We start from the raw sequence: 11,653 nt of genomic DNA, 5'->3' as shown, positions 1-11,653 counted from the left end.
AAATAAGTGCTGAAACAAAATTTGCCGAAACTTAATCTAGGCAAGTGCCAGAATTAAATTTAGGCAAAATTGAAAGAAATGCAGAATTGAAAAAAACTTGAAATAAGTGTTGAAAAAAAATTGTCAGAACTTAATCTAGGCAAGATTCAGAATTAAATCTTAGCAAAACTTGAAAGAAATATGGAATTGAAAGATAAGGATAGTAAAAAAAATGTAAGTATAGAAATAGCAAGCTCTCTACACCCACCTTTTGTTGCTTCTTTTCCTTTACCTTTTTTTCTCTTGTTTTCAAAATTTTAGTCTTCCTTTCTTTCCTTTTTCTCTTTTTTGGCCAAAAATAAATTGTTTTTCTCCTCTTTTTTGGCTGAAAATAAGTTTTTTCTCTTTTTTTTGGTTGAAAATATTTTTTTCCTTTTTTTTTGATAGCAACAAGTAAATAAGACTTACAAGGATTAAAAGAAATGAAAACAATAAGTATCAAATGATGAACAAAATAGATAAAGTTTCAAGCATAAAAGAAAAGGATAACCAAATCGATTAGAAAAGCCAAAGCTCTGATACCAACTGATGTGAACCCGTGAGAGAAAAAACCTCAAGAACCCATAACGAATTGAAGAAAGAAAGAAGGAAAGTCTAAATCGATAAGAATGATGAATAGAACCTCAACCCGATACTTAAAAAAGTTGAATCTTAGATAGAGGAAGAGAGAAGATGCCACAACCTTGGGATGGAGGTTGATAAGTCTTTGAACTCCACAAAGGGATGCCTTGATAAGTTCTAGTTTAATGAAGAACCAACAAGTGAGAGCCTCACCATGCTTTAGATTAAAAATATGTCAAAGATACATGTGTGACCGTCACCCCCTTTATTTATAGCTAGGGTGATCAAAAAATCCTAAAAGGTCAAAAGAAAACTCATTTAGTAAAGGCCTATGTAGGCTACTTAGCTATTTTAAGCTTATGGCAATCATTACAACCCAAATAAGGCTAAAAATTGAGCCTAAATTGAGCCTACACCCTACTATATAAACATGAGATTTAAGTGGCTATTTAAGCCTATCCAAGGTTTGAATTAAGTAGACTAAGTCGTATGACTTCATCTTGGTCAAACCTTCTTCGATTTTAACTTTAGCTTTCATATTTTCAATTAGCACATTAAGTACTTCCTTCATCTTCTTAGCCTTAAGTCTTGTAATTGGGCTTCCATTAATGCATAATGGATCATCAACAACATCTAGGGTGGGTTGAGTATGATCCATATTAGCTTGTTGGGCAACTTGATCACTTGGTTTGACTCCATCAACTTGAGAATTGTTCTCAAGCAAGAACGAAAATTATACGTCCTAGAGTAATCTATTTCTAAAGCACCCGCCACTACTACTACTCGTGCTAATAAGGATGCTTATAAGAAGCATTAAGATGATACATTAGATGTATCATGTCTTATGTTTGCTACCATGAACTCTGAGCTTCGAAAGCAACATGAGAAAGAACATGGATACTCACGATATGGTTGAACATCTTAGACAATTATATCAGAGGTACACAAGGCATGATAGATTTGAGATATCTAAAGCTCTATTTCAATATAAGATGCAAGAAGGAAGTCCCGTCCCAACTAATGATTGAGTACGTTGAGAATCTTGAAAGATTAGAATTTCTATTAGGCTAAAAATTATCTACTGACCTTGTTATACAATCGTTGCCAGAAGACTATAGTAAATTTATCATGAACTATAACATGAATGAAATTAACAAATCGTTGTCTGAGATGTTAAGTATGTTGAGAACTACTAAACTTAATCTTAAGAAGACTAAACCTAGTTCCATTTAGATGGTGCAAAAGGGCAAAGGTAACTGACAAGCCAAAACTAAGGATAAGACCCAAGCCAAAGACAAATCTATGCATTGAAACCTAAAGGGGTACCTAAAAAAGGAACCTGCTTCCATTGTGGTGAACCAGACATTGAAAGAGAAACTACAAACTATATCTGAATGAAGTTAAAAAGAAGAGAAGTGAGACTTCTATCTAAGGTATATATGTTATAGAAGTCAATCTATCTATTTCTTCTTCATGAGTATTAGATACCGAATGTGCATCTGACATTTGTACTAATGTGCAGGGCCTAAGAAAGACCAGATAGTTGATAAAGGATGAAGTGGACCTATGAATAGGCAATGGTGCAAGAGTTGCTGCTATAACTATAAGAATATATCCTTATCTTTGCCCACTGGGCTTATTTTGGAAATAAAAGAATGCTATTATGTGCTTACCTTAACTTAGAACATTGTCTCTATTTCTTATTTGGACAAGAAATATTTCTCATTTATAATAAAGGATAAATATTGTTCTGTTCATTTAAATGATATGTTCTATTACAGTGTACTTTTTATAAATAGACTCTATATTCTAGATATTGAAAACTCAATCTATAACATAAATATCAAATGGTTCAAACCTAATGATTTAATCCAATTATATCTCTAGCATTGTCACTTGGGTCATATAAATGAGAATTGTATATCACAACTCCATAAAAATTGACTTTTGGCCTCATTTGATTTTGAATTATATGAGGTATGTGAATCTTGTTTTTAAGATAAGATGACAAAGTCTCATTTTAGTGGACATAGCTAATGATTTGTTTGGACCCATACATACTGATGTTTATGACCCTTTCAATATAGCAGCTAAAGGTGGCTATCAGTATTTCATTTCTTTTACTAATGGTATCACTAGATATGACTATGTGTATCTAAAGAAATATAAGTCAGAATCCTTTAAAAAGTTCAAAAAATTTAAGAATGAAATACAAACTAACTTGGTAAGTGTATTAAAATACTTCGATTAGATCAAGGTGATGAATACCTTAATTAAGAGTTTCATGACCATCTCGTTAAGTTTGGGATCATATCTTAACTCACTCCACTTGGAATACCACAGTTGAATGGTGTCTCAGAGAGGAGAAATCAAAATTTATTAGATGTGGTACGATTAATAATGAGTTAGATAGATCTTCCTACTTCTTTCTGGGGACATACTATAGAGATAGATGCTTTCACACTTAATTGTGTTCTGTCGAAAGTCGTCAAAAAGACACCATATACGATATAAACTGGGAAGAGTTCCAAGATGTCTTTTATGAAGATTTGAGATTGTGAGACTTACATTTGATGTCAAGTCTCAGAGAAACCAAGACCTAAATCTAATAAGTTTTATTTTATAAGATATTCCAAGGAAACAAAGGGATATTACTTTAATAATCCCACATAAGGTAAAGTGTTTGTTGCTAGAAATGATATTTATCAAAAAGAGAGTTTATTTTTAGAAGAACTAGTGGGAGTAAAGTCAATCTTGAAGAAATTCAAGATTCACAAATTAATACTGAGCCTTGATGGAAATTGAACAGACACCATAAAGTATTGTGAATCATGAATCTGTTAAGAGAGAACAAGCTCTACGCAGATCTGATAGAGTATGTCGTCAATCTGAGAGATATTCTTTTTTCTTATCTAGCCACGATGATGAAATGCTTTTGGTATCAACGAGCCTACATCCTATCAAGAAGCAGTCATGAGCTCAGATTATGAGAAATGGCTAGAGGCCATGAGGTCCGAATTGGAATCCATGTATACTAACCAAATATGGACTTTGGAAAACCGATGTCTATGAGAAAAGCGACTGATGTCTATGAAGGCGTTGTAAAAGGTCTGACATTTTAGACATCGGTTTTTAACCGATGTAATACCACTCAACGACAACGGTTTGTAACCGATGTCAAACCGATGTAATATCACTCAACGACATCGGTTTCGCAACGGTGTAAAACTGATGTAATATCTATTTAACATCAATTTAACAACGGTTTTCAACCGATGTAATATCATAACAACATCGGTTTCGCAACGGTGTAAAACCGATGTAATATCTGTTCAACATCAATTTAACAACGGTTTTCGACCGATGTAATATCACAACGACATCGGTTTCGCAACGGTGTAAAACCGATGTAATATCTATTTAACATCAATTTAACAACGGTTTTCAACCGATGTAATATCACAACGACATCGGTTTCGCAACGGTTTAAAACCGATGTAATATCTGTTCAACATCAATTTAACAACGGTTTTCAACCGATGTAATATCACAACGACATCGGTTTCGCAACGGTGTAAAACCGATGTAATATCTGTTCAACATCAATTTAACAACGGTTTTCGACCGATGTAATATCACAACGACATCGGTTTCGCAACGGTGTAAAACCGATGTAATATATGTTTAACATCAATTTTAACAACGGTTTTCGACCGATGTAATATCACTTATTTTTTTTTATGTTGTTTGTAAATTATGATCGAGCAAGATGACAAAATTATCATAATATATAAATTCATCAAACAAATCACAAATACAAAAGCACCTCAATATTTACAAATAATCTTCCGCAACATATTACATTGTTTTCATCCTCCTCAACGTTTACAAATAACATTTTGACTGCTGTACTACAAATCCAAAAGGGAGAAGTAAACAAAATCTCCATATAAGAGTTCTTCCACGCTCAACATCAACAAGAACTCGTCTAACTGAAATCAAGAGAACATAGATAAGATATTGCCAGTGAACAACTACATTTTTTGCATCATTTGCTTCAGATCTTTCAGTATCTGAATTAATAATTCTTGACTGCAGAATACCCATCAAATGCTCATATTGGGCTCTGTTAAAAAAGTAAAAGGATTGGTATTAGGAATAAAAGATCAAAAATAACACTTGAGAAGCTAAACAAAAGCTTCAGATGCTAAGTCCAGTATGGTTCTTCCATAATTACATCAAAAGTTAATACTTAAACATGACAAAGGCAAGTAAATTACAAAAAAAAATAGTACAGGTAGCCGATCCAGTAGATGGTGTAGAAATCAACATGAGATGCATACATAGGTGGCTTGTGAAAAAACATTTCCACACTAAGTATGGAGGTTGAGGCTAAAATGCAACCATACAAGAATGGACAAGAAACTTCCAAATGGTAATCAAGATTACTCAGAACTCATGTTCTAATCTAAGGATGATATGAGATGGCAACTACAAGAATCTTCCTCTCTACTTCCATAACAATTTTCTTGTGGGAAGGCCAAAAATGTGTTGATACAGAATGAAGGAATCCAAGAAGCTCAAGTTTACAACTAGATAAGTAATTTGAGGTGTTTCAAATGACAATGATTTTCAAAGATGAGCAAGAGCAGCGTAAGGTACTAGCCGTGTGAAACTTTTCTGGTCAATAAGTTGCTCAAACTCCAAAACTGCATTGTCCTCGGGACTATTTACTGCAACATTTTTGTTGTTGGTTTTATTTTCTGGTAGTTCAGCTGAGATATCCTGCATGACAAAGGAATATCCATAAATAAGGACCTTGATATGTGTTACTGAATTATCTCATAACAAACATCAGGGTGGTTCATCAAATGTAGAGCCATTTCTTTTCAAGTATCCGTCAAAAATCAACACATGGAGATTAGGTAGTCACTATTGATGGGTCCAAATCACAGAAACAATCTGTTTTGAAGAAATAAAGCATCATAGACCAACCCTATCAAATCGTCCCATGACACCTAGTAGGACTTAGGACTCCATGACAGGACATTTTCCCAATCTGAAAACTATAAACATTTCTTTAATGGTTGCAGCATAAGAATCTTGTGAACTCGAAAATAATTCAATTAAAAGCTAGATTTTTCTGCTACTTACATCAGAAATTGTTTAGTAACCTCTTGTGTGGACTGAGACAAAGAGGTTTCACCTGCAAATACAATCCACGGGTAATATGTGACCATTAGTTTAAACAAAAATTTAGTGGAAACAATTACATGTAGGAAAGACTCAGATTTTTCAAGTTTGAATAATGAAAATGGCTAATCAAGGAGACAATCTTATTAACAAAACTCATAAAGCTTTTCTGCAAGTGAGATATTCATGAACTACCATAGTAGCAGGGGGAAACCATTTTATAAATGCACCATCCAAGATATAAAGTCCCCAACACAAAAAAAACCTGATGCAGTTTCCTTCCATCAGTTTCCTTCCATCATCCTCTTGGTTTATTTGTTTCCTTATCTGTGACCAAACGTACCTGACAAAGCAACATTATCATAAAGCAAAATATCCTCAAGCGGCAGAACTAGGCACCCATGCCCTCAATAGCCGTGCTCACCTTAACAGGTGTACAGGTTCATCATGCCAAATGCATCAACACCATACAGAACAAGTATACAGAACAATCTGGGCAGAACTAGCATATGTTGAAAATAGTAATGCAATGGAAACCAAAAATGTATAAACAATGATACTGTCGTTATCCTCCCTTTTAAACCAAAAATAGTAATGCAATCTGGACATTCTTATACTGTCGTTATCCTCCCTTTTAAAGCAAAAATGGAAACCAAAAATCTGGGCAGAACTAGCAACGAGGGCGAACACCGAACGGAAGTGGAGAGCGGCAGGCGAACACCGAACGGGAGTGGAGAGCGGTGAACGGCGAATGAGGGTTTAGAGAATCGGGTGAATAGGCGAAGAGGAGCGGTAGCGGCGAACACCGAAGGTAGTGGAGAGCGGCGAACGGCGAATGATGGTTTTCGGGTTAGAGAATAGCGAAGAGGAGCGGTAGCGGCGAACACCGAAGGGAGTGAGCGGCGAATGGCGAATGAGGGTTTAGAATCGGGTTAGAGAATAGCGAAGAGGAGCGGTAGCGCCGAAGAGGAGCGGTAGAATAGGGTTTAGATTAAGGAAATAGGGTATAAAGAAAATAAGATTTATCATTATAAATAATTTTATATAATATTTTAATTAAAAATATAATCTTTTTTAATAGATATCGTTAAATATTATTTATAATGATATTTTAAATTATATATCATTAAAAAAAATATCATTTTCTAATAGTGATAGTAATAATTAAAATAAATTGATAAAATAGAGTCAAAGATATAAAAGGGATAACTTAGCAAAAAAATTAATACAAAGGGCGGTGTCTGTCGATTGAGAAGGGGAGGAAGTGGAGACGAAGGTCTTCTGTGGAGTTGAGGGGGAACGCGTAGGTGGCGGTCTCCTTGAAGACGCGGCGGTGGCGGTGTGGTTGAAGACGCGTCTAGGGTTTACAAGGGGTTAAGTCGCGGCCGGGTGAAGTGTTGGAAGCGTAGGTAATAGGAAGAAAGGGAGAGAGGGAAAGATAAAATCTAAATATACAACGGTTTTAAATTGTTATTATAGCTTTAAAAACCGTTGTTGAAAGCGCAAATAGACACCGGTTTTAAATTGTTGTTATAACTTCAAAAACCGTTGTTGAAATCACAAATCGACAACGGTTTTCAAACCGTTGTCGTAGTCTTCAAAAACCGTTGTTAAAAGCGCACATAGATAACGGTTTAAAACCGTTGTTGTATCCTCCAAAAACTGTTGTCGTAGTCTCCAATCAACCTCTCAAAGACAACGAAAATATACAACGGTTTTAAATTGTTGTTATAGCTTCCAAAACCGTTGTTGAAAGCGCAAATAGACATCGGTTTTAAAATGTTGTTATAGCTTCCAAAACCGTTGTTGAAAGCGCAAATAGACAACGATTTTTAAACCGTTGTCGTAATCTTCAAAAACCGTTGTTGAAAGCGCACATAGACATCGATTTTTAAAACCGTTGTTGTAGCCTCCAAAAATCGTTGTCGTAGGCTCTAACCGATGTCTCAAAGACATCGGTTTTTGTTAAAACCGTTGTTAAAAAGTAAAAGACATCGGTTTTGCCATAAAACCGATGTCTTTTGAGTGTTGTTAAAGACCGATTTTCTTGTAGTGTTGGAGGGATCAAATCCATTGAATGTAAGTGGGTTTTTAAGAGACAGACTGATATGGATGGTCATATGTATATCTATAAAGGGTGATTGGTAGCTAAAGGATTCAAGTATGTTCATGATATAGACTATGATAACCTGTTCACCAGTTGCGATGTTTAAGTCTATTCGGATCATGTTTGCTATTGCAACTTATTATGATTATGAGATCTGGTAGATGGATGTCAAAACTACATCTCTAAATAGAAATATACTCAAGCATGTGTATATGACACAACCTAAGGATTTTGTAGATCCAAATGATACTAGAAAGGTATGTAAGTTGCAAAAGTCTATTTATGGATTAAAACAAGCTTCTAAAAGTTGGAATCTTTGATTCGATGATACAATCAAAGCTTTTGATTTCATCAAGAATGAAGATGAACTTGTGTCTACAAAAGAGTTAGTGGGAATACAGTCATCTTTCTTATCCTGTGTGTAGATGATATACTTATTATTAGAAATCATATCCCTATACTACAGTCTGTAAAGACATGACTTGAAAAATATTTAGATGAAACTTCTTTTAAGCATAAAGATCTATAGAGATAGATCTAACAAATTGCTTGGCCTAAGTCAGAGTATATATATTGACAAGGTGCTCAATCGTTTTGCTATGTAGAATTTCAAAAAGGGATCCCTACCAATGTCACATGGTATGAGCCTGTTGAAAACTCAATGCCCCTCTTTTAAGGAAGAAAGAGACCATATGGATCAGATTCCTTATGCATCTGCTATAGGGTATATCATGTACATTATACTTTGTACTCGCCTTAATGTTTCATATGTGTTAAGCATGACGAGCATATACCAATCAGATCTAGGTGACCAGACAGCAATCAAGAATATTCTTAAGTACTTGAAAAGAATGAAAGATATATCTTGATATTTAAATGTGATGAGGAGCTCACTATAAAGAATTACAATAATGCAAGCTTCTAAATTGATAAGGATGATTCCAGATCGCAGATAGGGTATGTATTTTGCTTAAATTGTGGTGCTGTGAGCTGGAAGAGTTCAAAGCAACACACAGTTGTTGATTCTTGATGTGAACCCATGAGAGAAAAATCTCAAAAACCCACAATTAATTGAAGAAAGAAAGAAAGAAAGTCTAAATTGATAAGAAGGATGAATAGAACCTTGACCCAGTACTTTAGAAAGTTGAACCTTGGTATAGAGGAAGAGGGAAGATGCCACAACCTTGGAATGGAGGTTGATAAGTCTTTGAATACCACAAGGCGATGCCTTGATAAGTTCTAGTTCAATGAAGAATCAACAAGTGGAAGCCTTACCATATTTTAGATTGAAAATATACCAAAAGATACATGTGCGGTCATCATGCCCCTTATTTAAAGCTATAGGGTGACCTAAAAATCCTAAAAGAATAAAAGAAAGTCATTTAGTAAAGACCTATGTAGACTACTTAGCCATTTTAAGCTTATGATATCATTACAACTCAAATAAAGCTAGAAATTAAGTTTACATATCCCTACTACATAAACATGAGACTTAAGTGGCTACTTAGCACATCCAACAAACTAATATGGATCATGCTCAACCCACTCTAGATGTTGTTGATGATCCATTATGCATCAACAGAGGTCAAATTATAAGGGCTAAGGCTAAAAAGATGAAGGAAGTATTAAATGTGCTAATTGAAGATGTGAAGGCCAAAGTTACAATTGAAGAAGGTTTGAGCAAGAGCAAGTCATACGGCTTAGTCAATCTAATTCAAGCCTTGGATGATTTTAAGTAGCTATTAAGTCTTATGTTTATGTAATAGGGATATATAGGCTCAATTTCTAGCTTTACTTGGGTTGTAATGATGCCATAAGCTTAAAATGGCTAAGTAGTCTGTATAGGCATTTACTAAATGAGTTTTCTTTTGGCATTTTAGGGTTTTTAGGTCACCCTATAACTATAAATAAAAGGGATGATGCTCACACATGTATCTTTTGACATATTTTCAATCTAAAGTATAGTGAGGCTCTCAATTTATCAAGCCACCCTCTTGTGGCGTTTTGGTCTAGGTAAGCCTATAACAAAGTCCATGGAAATATCCACCCAAGGTTCACTAGGAATTGGCTTTGGTAGGGAGATTTTGCATTCACAGAATTTCATGTCTCATAGTTGAGAATGAGTCTCTGAGAGTCATAAGAAGACTAAAAACCTTGTCTTCATTTTGTCGCTTTATTATTTATGTCGGATCGATGGTTAGTGGTCGTAGAACCTCAAGCTCGCTCCATAAGTTACCAAATTCTCCAAAGAGTTGTGGAAAAGTCTTGTTCTCTTTTCTCATGTATGCTATTTGTCTTCTTAGTTCGAACACTCTTCCGATGTTGTTGGTTTGCCCATATAGTGCCGAGAGATGGTCCCATAAAGCTTTAGCATTTGGAGAACAAGCAACCATTCTCTTGTGAGCTTCATCTAGATAAAGAAAAAGATGAACAAATACTTGATTATCTTTCTTTTGCCATTCTTTAAAGGTAGGATTAGATTCGATAGGAGGATCCTGAAGAATATGATCTTCAAGGTTATTGGAACTTAGGATCCTATTAATGAATCCGGACCATTGAATATAGTTGGAGGAACTAAGAAAAAGAGAAGAGAAGAGTTCATGAGGGAGCGAGCTTAGTTGCGGAAGAGGTAGACTCTGTTGCTCTAATACCATGATGAAATTTAGCTTTGATATTAACTTCAAAGCTTGTTACAAAATGGAGGAGAACCCATGAAAAACTTGTTGCAAGAAAGAGGAGAAAACATGAAGCCTTTTCTTCATCTTCTTGAAAGTAACCATACAAGGTGGTTTTATAGTATTACATGAGAGCGTCTTGAGCATTGTGGACACATGAACGTTGGAGCTCCAACGTTCATGTTTTTGAATGTTGGAGCATTTAATGCATTAATGCATTTAATGCACTTTAGTAAACAATTCACACAACAAACAAATAGGCACACACAATCTATTCTCGCGAAATAAGAACCAATCATGTCTATAAAACTTACCAAATACAACCTTGTCACATGCTTTGAACACTTTAGAAAAATCAGCATCATTGGCATATAAATCCTTGATATATTCGAATTCAAGTAATTTTGTATCTACGGCGGAAAGTAAAGCATACCTTCGAGATAATGCATCAGCAACCACATTCTCTTTGCCTTGCTTATATTGATCATATAAGGAAAGGTCTCAATGAATTCTATCCATTTAGCATGGCGGCGATTCAATTTTGTTGGCTCTTCAAATGCTTTAGAGATTGATGATCTGTGTGAATCATGAATTCTTTAGGCCATAGGTAATGCTGCCATGTCTCTAATGCCCTTACCAACGCGTACATCTCCTTGTCATATGTGGGATAGTTGAGAGTGGCTCCACTCAACTTCTCATTGAAGTAAGGAGTGGGTCTTAGTTCGTGCATAAGCACAACACCTATTCCAACACCAGAAGCATCACATTCGATTTTAAAGGTTTTACAAAAAATCTGGTAGGATTAGTAAGGAGCAGAACTTAGCTTTTCTTTCAAAGTGTTGAATGCCCTCTCTTGCTCCTCTCCCCATTTGAATGGCTCATTTTTATTGATGACTTTAGTAAGTGGAGCTGCAATATTGCTAAAATAAAAAACAAACCGTCTATAAAGCTGGCCAAACCATGGAAAATCCGCACTTGGTCGATTGTTGTCGGTGTTGGCCACTCTTAAATTGCTTCTACCTTTTCCTCATCCATCTCAACACCTTTAACACTAACAACAAAACCAAGAAGCACAACA

The 11,653-nt window shown here is 35.2% G+C and overlaps 2 pseudogenes; both read right to left on the bottom strand.

The window, feature by feature from the left end:
• The window catches only part of LOC141832656 (uncharacterized), a 178,309-nt pseudogene that overhangs the window by 76,229 nt on the left and 90,427 nt on the right, over positions 1-11,653 (bottom strand).
• The window catches only part of LOC141831697 (uncharacterized), a 3,755-nt pseudogene continuing 2,182 nt past the window's right edge, over positions 10,081-11,653 (bottom strand).

This window comes from Curcuma longa, chromosome 7, assembly GCF_044706935.1.
Source record: "Curcuma longa cultivar G26 ecotype Majalengka, Jawa Barat chromosome 7, ITB_CL_G26_1.1, whole genome shotgun sequence".
NCBI lineage: Eukaryota > Viridiplantae > Streptophyta > Magnoliopsida > Zingiberales > Zingiberaceae > Curcuma > Curcuma longa.
Note: the sequence above shows the minus strand (reverse complement) of the source record. Positions and strands in the feature narration are given on the sequence as shown.